Genomic DNA, 11,320 nt, shown 5'->3' on the forward strand with positions numbered 1-11,320 from the left:
CCCGTTATTCTTGGTTGTTCGTTTTAGATAAAGTGGGTTTTGTGTAATAAAATTTTATTGTATTTTTTACTCCCGTTATTCTTGGTTGGTGTACAATGGTGTACCCACACAGAATCGTATTTTCAATCATATGAACCTCTCTAAATGACTTTAAATGAGATGAGAGGCCAAAAAAATGGTGTTGTAAACCCTTATACCTCCATAAACATAAAAGAATGCAAATATTTTTATTTTTTTTGGAACAATTTCTTTGTATTTAACAATTAACATAACATTGTTACATAACAAAAAACAACCCACAAACAATTTATCTCCGTCCACGGCCCAACAGGTGTCGCAGCGTCACGCCCTGCTGCTCTACTTGAGCCTGGAGGAGCGCTGCTGTCTGCTGCAGGAGCGCTGCTGTCCGCTCCAGGCGCAGTTGCCTTGCCAGGAGCTCTCTCACGCTGGGCTGTTCTGTGGATAGAAGAGGTTGGAGAACAGAAGGTGATTCCGCTGAAAATACATCTCGACCTCTGGGGCAGGACCAAATTGAGTGTGTTTTAATTTTCAATTTGGTCCGGTCCCGCAGGGCGATTTTTTTTTTTATTAATTTTTACAGTTTTAGTTGTCAATTGTGACATCCCGCAGATAACCACTCGTATTATCTTAATACTTACGGAGAAGGGACGCCGGTTCTTCTTGGCCAGAACCAGAGCTGCTTATTTGCCATCCCTGAGATCTGGCCACTGCTGCCGCAGCTAAAAGGAAATAATAACAGATCTGGTTAACTATGGAACACGCCGTTGGGAAGCGCTCGCTGTTTTGGTCACTTACGTATGGTAGCTTCTGGGGAGAAGGCCGCCGACCCGGGGGAGGAAGATGAGTGGCGGAAGGGAGGTGTTGAGGGTGGTGTTGGGGTGCGAGGCTGCCTGGTCTCCAAAGATGTTGGAGGCGTGGTAGGGCGCCTGCTGCTTAATGCGCCTATAATGTATACAATATTTCCGCTACTGTCTTATGTCACCTATCCAGTAATAAAATTGCAATGAATGATGGTACACTTACGTGAGGTCCCGGGCTGTGGGCTGCCGCTGGTGGCGGACGAAGGAGAGCTAGTCTCAATGGCAGGTGCCTGTTGCCGATGCCTTCTCTCTACACATAAATGAAAAAAACCCAATGGTTAGACATTCCTATACTGTATGTTCAAAACCAAGTGCAGAGCAAAGGGAGTCATAGCAAACAATTCGGTTCCTGCTTTAATTTGTCCAAAAATTTTAAGGGAATGAACGCTGTGTTCTGATTGGGTTTTGCAGCAGCATTTGGACAATTTGTTACAGAGAAGCTTGTCTTTTATATATGTAGTACATTTTGTGCTCCATATTGTGTGCTCCGTACGATGTGTACGTCGTACTGTGTGCGGCACGGTGTGTACCTCGTAGTGTGTGCGGCGCTGTGTGTGCTCCGTATTGTGCGCGGCACGGTGTGTATGCCATAGTACTCGAAGCGCATCACGGCTGCGCGTGGCTACTGATTACCAGCCATTATTTCCCCTCCAGCCAGTGCGCGCAGGATAATGTATACAATATTTACGCTACACTGTTATGCCACCTATGCTGTAATTAGATTAATATGAGTGATGGTACACTTACGTGAGGTCCCGGGCTGTGGGCTGCTGCTGTTGGTGGACAAAGGAGATCTGGCGGCAATGGCAGGTGTGTGTTGCCGGCGGCTTCTCCCTACACATAAATGAAAGAAACACAATGTTTTTAAAACAAAGAACAGGGATTCCAGAGCCCAAAAAATAAAAAAATTGCGCGCAGGGTTGCCAACCTCCTCCTAAAAGCGTGCATCGCCCAATTCCCCCATACTGGTACTTGCCTCGCCTTGTCTCCGCACGCAACTCAGCCAGAAGCTGTGGGTCGGCCCATTTCTTCCGCAGCTGCTGCGCACTGCGGCGGACGCCAAACCTCCTATCCAGCATTTCCACAATGCGACGCAGCACGTCCTGCTTGTGTAGGTTCGGGTGGGCTGGGCGAGTCTCCTGGCACTCATAACCCAGGGCATCCATGTGATGGACAAAAAACCTGAGCTCAGTCTGCCCCAGAGGTGAAGATCGTTGTCTTCCAGCCATTTTTGGTGAAAAGACGCTATAAAGCACCACCTAACCACGCCCAGAGGAGGTCCTTAACTATGCAGTTCTCCCGCGCGATTCGCATCGCTATAGCATTGCCGTTTATGGACAGCGTCACATTTGTGACGGCTGAGCGGTACGGAAGGAACGCACATAGTAAATGGCGTTCGAAGGAAGTAGTTATAACGCTGGAGCGGCACGTAATGTGCGCTCGTGGTATATGACGGCGTGATGACGTTACAGCGTTCCTGCGTGCCTGCGCTACCTTGCTTTGCTACCCTGACATCCTTAAAATGGCTGCCAGGCGATGTGAATCTCCTATGGGCATCCCAGAGCTAAAGTTCCTGATTAGCACTATGGATCGGATGCAGTACGAAACCACAGGGCTGGTGCTGCACCGCAACCAGCACAAGGATGAAGTCGTGCGTGTGGTGTCTGAGGGCCTCAGGAAGCAGTTTGGGATAACTCGCAGTAAGGCCCAGATTGTTAAGAAATGGGGCGATCTGAAGTCCAAAAGCCCAGCGCGCCTGCAGGAGCTTCGCCGCGAGATACGCAGAGGTGAGTACCCAGGTACCCTAAAGTATTGCACGCCGAAGGGTTAATTAGGTGTGTATGTGGTGTGTATGTGGCACAGCTATGTGGCAGTTTGAACGTTGCAGAGGCACTAAGTGGCACAGCTATGGGGCAGTTTGAACGTTGCAGAGCCACTATGTGGCACAGCTATGGGGCAGTTTGAACGTTGCAGAGCCACTATGTGGCACAGCTATGTGGCAGTTTGAACGTTGCAGAGCCACTATGTGGCACAGCTATGGGGCAGTTTGAACGTTGCAGAGCCACTATGTGGCACAGCTATGTGGCAGTTTGAACGTTGCAGAGCCACTATGTGGCACAGCTATGTGGCAGTTTGAACGTTGCAGAGCCACTATGTGGCACAGCTATGGGGCAGTTTGAACGTTGCAGAGCCACTATGTGGCACAGCTATGGGGCAGTTTGAACGTTGCAGAGCCACTATGTGGCACAGCTATGTGGCAGTTGGAACGTTGCAGAGCCACTATGTGGCACAGCTATGGGGCAGTTTGAACGTTGCAGAGCCACTATGTGGCACAGCTATGGGGCAGTTGGAACGTTGCAGAGCCACTATGTGGCACAGCTATGTGGCAGTTTGAACGTTGCAGAGCCACTATGTGGCACAGCTATGGGGCAGTTTGAACGTTGCAGAGCCACTATGTGGCACAGCTATGGGGCAGTTTGAACGTTGCAGAGCCACTATGTGGCACAGCTATGGGGCAGTTTGAACGTTGCAGAGCCACTATGTGGCACAGCTATGGGGCAGTTGGAACGTTGCAGAGCCACTATGTGGCACAGCTATGTGGCAGTTTGAATGTTGCAGAGCCACTAAGTTGGACAGCTATCTGCTGACCGACCTTTTTTTTTCCTTCACAGAGGCAAAGAGACATTGCCGCCGCCACGAGGCATCCCACACCGCCTCTGCTGTCCAAGTGCCCTCCGGGTCAACAGTACCAGTGCCCTCCGGGTCAACACCTCCAGATCCTAGTAGGTTCCGACAATAATGTGATTTGGATTTGGTTGCAGGTCCCCTCTTCCACAACCCCCCCCCCCCCCGCAGCCAGTGTTGCCATATTTGCTGACAGACCTTTTTTTTGTCCTTCACAGAGGCAAAGACACAGCGCCGCCGCCACGAGGCATCCCACACCGCCTCTGCTGTCCAAGTGCCCTCCGGGTCAACAGTACCAGTGCCCTCCGGGTCAACACCTCCAGATCCTAGTAGGTTCCGACAATAATGTGATTTGGATTTGGTTGCAGGTCCCCTCTTCCACAACCCTCCCCCCCCCCCCCGCAGCCAGTGTTGCCATATTTGCTGACAGACCTTTTTTTTGTCCTTCACAGAGGCAAAGACACAGCGCCGCCGCCACGAGGCATCCCACACCACCTCTGCTGTCCAAGTGCCCTCCGGGTCAACAGTACCAGTGCCCTCCGGGTCAACACCTCCAGATCCTAGTAGGATCCGACAATAATGTGATTTGGATTTGGTTGCAGGTCCCCTCTTCCACAACCCCCCCCCCCCGCAGCCAGTGTTGCCATGGGCAGCACGGTGGCACAGTGGTTAGCACAGCTAATAATCCCACCCCGAACAACATCTGCAAAGAGTTTTTATGTTCTCTCCGTTTTAGCGTTGGTTTCCTCTGGGCACTCCGGTTTGCTCCCACATTTAAAAGACATATTGATAGGGATTCAAGATTGTGAGCCCCATCGGGGACAGCGATGATAATGTGTGCAAAACTGTAAAGCGCTGCGGAAGCGCTGCGGAATATGTTAGCGCTATATAAAAATAAAGATTATTTATTAATGAATGCTGACAGCACCTTTTTTTCCATTCAAAGAGGCAAAGAAACAGCGCCGCCACCCCGAGGCATCCCAGTCACCGCAGTACTGGCCCCCTGATGCTCTTCCGGGCTTCTCTCCTTCGGAGAATATGTCCCCAGACGAGGTCTTGCCATGTAAGTTTTTCCAACTCGCTTAAGATTGTCACTCACTGCCTCTCTCTATGTAACCCTGTACAGCAAGGGCCGTTTCATAGCCTTCCGCCGCCTCAGATGTTTTATTCATCCTAAACGCTATTATGGGGATGTGATCACAGCCCACTATCTGGATAATACTGTGGTATTAATGTTAGGTTTTTATGCTTTCTCACCAACAGCAGCCGGCAGTGTGACCATCCTCGATGTAAAAGCCAGGATTGAAAGGCTGTGCGAGACTCTGGCGCAGATTCAGGAGCAGCAGAATCTGGCAATCGGAGAGTTGCAGAAGATTAAGGACATGTGCCAACAGTTGGAGGCGGGACAATAATAAAGAGTATTCCCTGCTTAAAAAATGTTATGTTGTTAAATTAAAAAAATATAGTTAAACTATGATTCAATTTTTTTTTTGTTTTAGTTAAATGTACATTACTTTGTTACGTTAATTTCTGCCCTCATACAGTGCTGTGATCGAGACACACCAATCAAACAGTCGTGATTGAATTTCAAAGAAAAGGTTTTATTAAACACATTATGTTAACAAGACAATAAAAAAAAAAATAATGTAAAATAAGTTATGAAATCACAAATCGTGATACGCCGATTCTTCAGTTTGATAACTTGGGTGCCTGATGGGCGAAGAAATATGAGAAGGTATTGGCGTGTAGGAGTTAGGGGGTGGCTGGCCGAAGTGGGAAACGGCAACATTGTGTCGCATTGGTGTCTGAGACTGTGACCAACCATTATAATATGAGGGCTCTGTCCGCTGCATTGGCCGGGAAGAGACCAAACGAGTGTGCTCGTCCAAATTGCCATCTGTACCCTTGTTCACAGCATCCATAATTAGACGCTCCGTTAGTGTTCTTTGCCTGTCGTCCATTTTGGCCAGTTTGTCAACTACATAGTGTCCAAAACCCTGCAACGCAGGGCTAACATTGTTTGTTAACACCTTTTTTGCCAGGCTCAACAGTTCAAGTGAGACATCTGAGGTGGCTTTCCGTTTCCTTGGACCTTGCCTCCATTGAGTCCTGGCAGGTGCAGCCTCCACAAATTCAGTCGTCGAGCAGGAGAAAAAAAAATTAAGTTATTAACCCGGCAACCAAAAGTCTTAACACCATAACCGCATCCAAACTATATATTCGTATTAGGAAAAAAAGGTTGTAATCGATTTTTAGCTTAGTAATATTATTTAACATTCCCATTTATTTATTACTTTGAACTACACTGTTCTGACTGCTAGGGGAACCTGATGAATATTTTATTGTCGAAATAGTCTCAACAAGAAAACATATCTGCAGCTGGAAGTGATACTATTTTCTATATTGCTTAGATGGTATGGTTTAGAAAGGTCGCCATTTCATACTTATGAAGTTCACCATATAATACTTTACTGCGACAGGGTTACTTATGTGTACATGATTTTGTAATAACTTCTAATTGATGGGATAATCAGAAGTATAGAACATAAAATGCAGATAAATTATATGTAATTATAGGACACATTGGTGAACTGTCGTGCAAAGAGGTACTTACTTGTTGCCCTTGTGAGTCCTGCTCGGCGTGGTTCTCCGATACAGTTTGTTCCACAGGTGCCAACAAGCGAAAACACGTGGATGTCCGTGGCACCTCTTGGTCCCTCAGAAAATTCATATGTTCGAAATACCAAAGCTTAGGCACGTAAACATCTTCGGTGGAAGCTCCGGACTTTGTAGTGTGAAGAACCTTGTTAAGCTCCTTCCTCCACACCGTGCGTAGCGCCTGAATTTTCTTCTTTTGCTGGCTCTTCTGGTGCATGGCGATTGTAAAACTCAATGAGCTTTGAATAACCCTCCTTCCTCTTTTCCCTGTTACAATACTCTGGAGATTTGATCTTCCAGAGGCAGGGAAAAGACTGGTAGATTTCTATGAAATCCCTGATAAATTCCACACGATTTGACATCTGAAAAATAATTATAAAAAAAAGTTACGCGTTTGACAAAGAGTCCTTTAAACACTACTTTTACCAGTGTACCAACCGCTTCACAACAGCAGCCACACAAAGCGCTCATGCCGACCATACATTGTTCCATCTGCCACGCCCTAGGACACCATAACCCAAAACAGTGTACCACCCGCTTCACTACAGCAGCCGCACAAAGCCCTCATACCGGCCATACATTGTTCCATCTGCCACGCCCTAGGCCACCATAACCCAAAACAGTGTACTGCCAGCTTCACTACAGCAGCCGCACTAAACGCTCATGCCGACCATACATTGTACCATCTGCCATGCTGTAGCCGACAGTCACAACCAGTCACAATAGCGTACCATTGGCTTCGCTTCAGCGACGGAACGAAGCGCTCTTGCCGACCATACAGCGTTCCATCTGCCACGCTCTCGCCCACCAGTCACAACAGAGTACCATCCGCATCGCTTCAGCGGCGGAACGAAGCGCTCATGCCGACCAAACAGCGTTCCATCCACTATGCCCAAGCGGTTCAACATACCTCGAAGCTGCAGTGCAAAGCGTGGAATATTCTGGGAAATACTAAATCCGAAGTCCAGGTCCACCAAGTGTCCAAGTACAAAGTGAAGAAAGGAAATTTTGAAACCGGAAACCTGTGAGGTGGCTTTGGGAACAATAGCCCTCAGGTGACAAATTTTCCAACCAATTGTGTGCACAGAACCTGTGGCCTATCAGCACATTAGCTAGCAGCTCGACACACCCCTAGTGAACAACGTCACGCACAGATTATGCAAAATTTGCTCTGAATCGTCTTGTGTGACATGACCGGTACGACTGTCCCATACGACTTCTACATCGCAAATACGTCATGAAATTGTCGCTCCAGCGCCGTGCATCGCGAAGTGTGACCGCAGTCTACGATGTTGGAGCGATAATTGTGCGACGATGTTACGTCACGAATCGTACAGTCGTAGCGATCAAAATTGCACTGTGTGAGGGAGGAGCGTGGCAGATCTTTGCAGGAATTTAATCCTGCTGTGTCCTTCAAAGATTAGGTTTCCGCTACTGTGGGTAAAATCATGGAGGGCATTCTAAGGGATGCTATGCTGGAGTATCTGAAGAGGAATAACCTCATGACCCAATACCAACATGGGTTTACTAGGGACCGTTCCTGTAAGATTAATCTGATCAATTTCTATGAGGAGGTAAGTTCCGGACTGGACCAAGGGAACGCAGTGGACGTAGTGTATATGGACTTTTCAAAAGCTTTTGATACGGTGCCACACAAAAGGTTGATACATGAAATGAGAATAATGGGGATAGAGGAAAATATACAGTATGTAAGTGGGTTAAGAGCTGGCTCAGGGATAGGAAACAAAGGGTGGTTATTAATGGAGCACACTCGGATTGTGTCACGGTTAGCAGTGGGGTACCAAATGGGGTGAGTATTGGGCCCTCTTCTTTTTAACATATTTATTAATGATCTTGTAGGGGGCATACAGAATGGAATTTCAATATTTGCAGATGACACTAAACTCTGCAGGGTAATCAATACAGAGGAGGACAATTTTATATTACAGGATGATTTACGTAAACTAGAAGCTTGGGCTGATAAATAGCAAATGAGCTTTAATGGGGATAAATGTAAAGTCATGCACTTGGGTCGAAGTAATAAGATGTATAACTATGTGGTTAATTCTAAAACTCTGGGCAAAACTGTCAATGAAAAAGACCTGGGAGTATGGGTGGATGCCAAACTCACATTTAGTGGCCAGCGTCAAGCAGCTGCTACAAAGGCAAATAAAATAATGGGATGCATTAAAAGAGGCATAGATGCTCATGAGGAGAACATAATTTTACCTCTATACAAGTCACTAGTTCGACCACACTTAGAATACTGTGCACAGTTCTGGTTTCCGGTGTATAAGAAAGACATATCTGAACTAGAGCAGGTGCAGAGAAGAGCGACCAAGGATATTAGAGGACTGGGGGGTCTGCAATACCAAGATAGGTTATTACACTTGGGGCTATTTAGTTTGGAAAAACGAAGACTAAGGGGTGAGCTTATGTTAATGTATAAATATATGAGGGGACAGTACAAAGACCTTTCTGATGATCTTTTTAATCATAGACCTGAGACAGGGACAAGGGCATCCTCTACGTCTGGAGGAAAGAAGGTAAGCATAATAACAGACATGGATTCTTTACTGTAAGAGCAGTGAGACTATGGAACTCTCTGCCATATGATGTTGTATGATGTTGCAATGAGTGATTCATTACATAACCCCTTAATCCCATTGGACGTACTATCCCGTCAAGGTGACCTGGGACTTAATTCCCAGTGACAGGAGAGTACATCCAGCGCGATCAGCTGCGCTCACGCGGGGAGCGCGGCCGATCGCGGACGGGTGTCAGCTGACTATCGCAGCTGACATCCGGCACTATGTGCCAAGAGCTGTCAAAGACCGCCCCCGGCACATTAACCCCCGACACACTGCAATCAAACATGATCACAGTGTTCCAGCGGTATATGGAACCATCGTGCAGGGAGGGGGCTCCCTGCGGGCTTCCCTGAGACCCTCGGAGCGATCACGTTGCTCCGAGGGTCTCCTACCTTCTTCTCCCTGCAGGCCCCAAATCGAAAATGGCCACCGGGCTGCATCCGGGTCTTGCAGGGAGGTGACTTACCAGCGCCTGCTCAGAGCAGGCGCCGGGGAAGCCTCCCTGCTGTGCATGTCAGATCGCTGATCTGACACAGTGAACAGCAAAGTGTCAGATCAGCGATCTGTCACTTTACTGTGATGTCCCCCCCTGGGGCAAAGTAAAAAAGTTTAAAAAAAATGATTTAAATGTGTAAAAAAAAAAAATCCTAAATAAATAATAATTAAAAAAAATATTGTTCCAATAAATACATTCCTTTATCTAAATTTTAAAAAAACAATAAAAGTACACATATTTAGTATCGTCGCGTCCGTAACGATCCGACCTATAAAACTGTCCCACTAGTTTAACCCTTCAGTGAACACCATAAAAAAACGAGGCAAAAACAACGCTTTATTATCATACCTCCGAACAAAAAGTGGAATAGTACGCGATCAAAAAGACGGATATAAATAACCATGGTACCGCTGAAAACATCATCTTGTCCCACAAAAAAACGAGCTGCGATACAGCATCATCAGCGAAAAAATAAAAAAGTTATAGTCCTCAGAATAAAGCGATGCAAAAATAATTATTTTTTCTATAAAATAGTTTTTATCGTATAAAAGCGCCAAAACATAAAAAAAGATATAAATGAGGAATCACTGTAATCGTACTGACCCGAAGAATAAAACTGCTTTATCCATTTTACAAAACGCAGAATGGTATAAACGCTTCCCCCCCCCCCCCCCCAAAAAAAAAAAAAAAAAGAAATTCATGAATAGCTGGTTTTTGGTCATTCTGCCTCACAAAAATCAGAATAAAAAGCGATCAAAAAATGTCACGTGCCCGAAAATGTTACCAATAAAAGCATCAACTCATCCCGCTAAAAACAAGACCTTGCATGACTCTGTGGACCAAAATATGGAAAAATTATAGCTCTCAAAATATGGTAACGCCAAAAAATATTTTTTGCAATAAAAAGCGTCTTTTAATGTGTGACGGCTGCCAATCAGAAAAATCTGCTAAAAAACCCGCTATAAAAGTAAATCAAACCCCCCTTCATCACCCCCTTATTTGGGGAAAAATAAAAAAATTTAAAAAATGTATTTATTTTCATTTTTCCATTAAGGTTAGGGTTAGGGTTAGGGCTAGGGTTAGGGCTAGGGTTAGGGTTAGGGCTAGAGCTAGGGTTAGGGTTAGTGTTAGGGCTAGGGTTAGGGCTAGGGTTAGGGCTAGGGTTTGGATTACATTTACAGTTGGGATTAGGGTTAGGGGTGTGTCAGGGTTAGGGGTGTGGTTAGGGTTATGGTTGGGATTAGGGTTAGGGGTGTGTTGGAGATGGGGTTAGGGGTGTGTTTGGGTTAGGGTTTCAGTTAGAATTGGGGGTTTCCACTGTTTAGGCACATCAGGGCTCTCCAAACGCGACATGGCATCCGATCTCAATTCCAGCCAATTCAGTGCTGAAAAGTAAAACAGTGCTCCTTCCCTTCCGAGCTCTCCCGTGCGCCCAAACAGGGGTTTACCCCAACATATGAGGTATCAGCGTACTCAGGACAAATTGGACAACAACTTCTGTGGTCTAATTTCTCTTGTTAACCTTGGGAAAATAAAAATTTGGGGGCTAAAAAACATTTTTGTAGAAAAAAAGATTTTTATTTTCACAGCTCTGCGTTATAAACTGTAGTGAAATACTTGGGGGTTCAAAGTTCTCACAACACATCTAGATAAGTTCCTTGGGGGTCTAAGTTCCAATATGGGATCACTTGTGGGGGGTTTCTGCTGTTTAGGTACATCAGGGGCTCTGCAAATTCAACGTGATGCCTGCAGACCAATCCAAGTCTGCATTCCAAATGGCGCTCCATCCCTTCCGAGCTCTGCCATGCGCCGAAACGGTGTTTCCCCCCCCGCCCCCCACATATGGGGTATCAGCGTACTCAGGACAAATTGGACAACAATGTTTGGGGTCCAATTTCTCTTATTACCCTTGGGAAAATAAAAATTTGGGGGCTAAAAAAACATTTTTGTAAGAAAAAAATGATTTTTTATTTTCATGGCTCTGCATTATAAACTGTAGTGGAATACTT

This window comes from Ranitomeya imitator, chromosome 4 (genome assembly GCF_032444005.1).
Source record: "Ranitomeya imitator isolate aRanImi1 chromosome 4, aRanImi1.pri, whole genome shotgun sequence".
NCBI classification, from domain to species: Eukaryota; Metazoa; Chordata; class Amphibia; order Anura; family Dendrobatidae; genus Ranitomeya; species Ranitomeya imitator.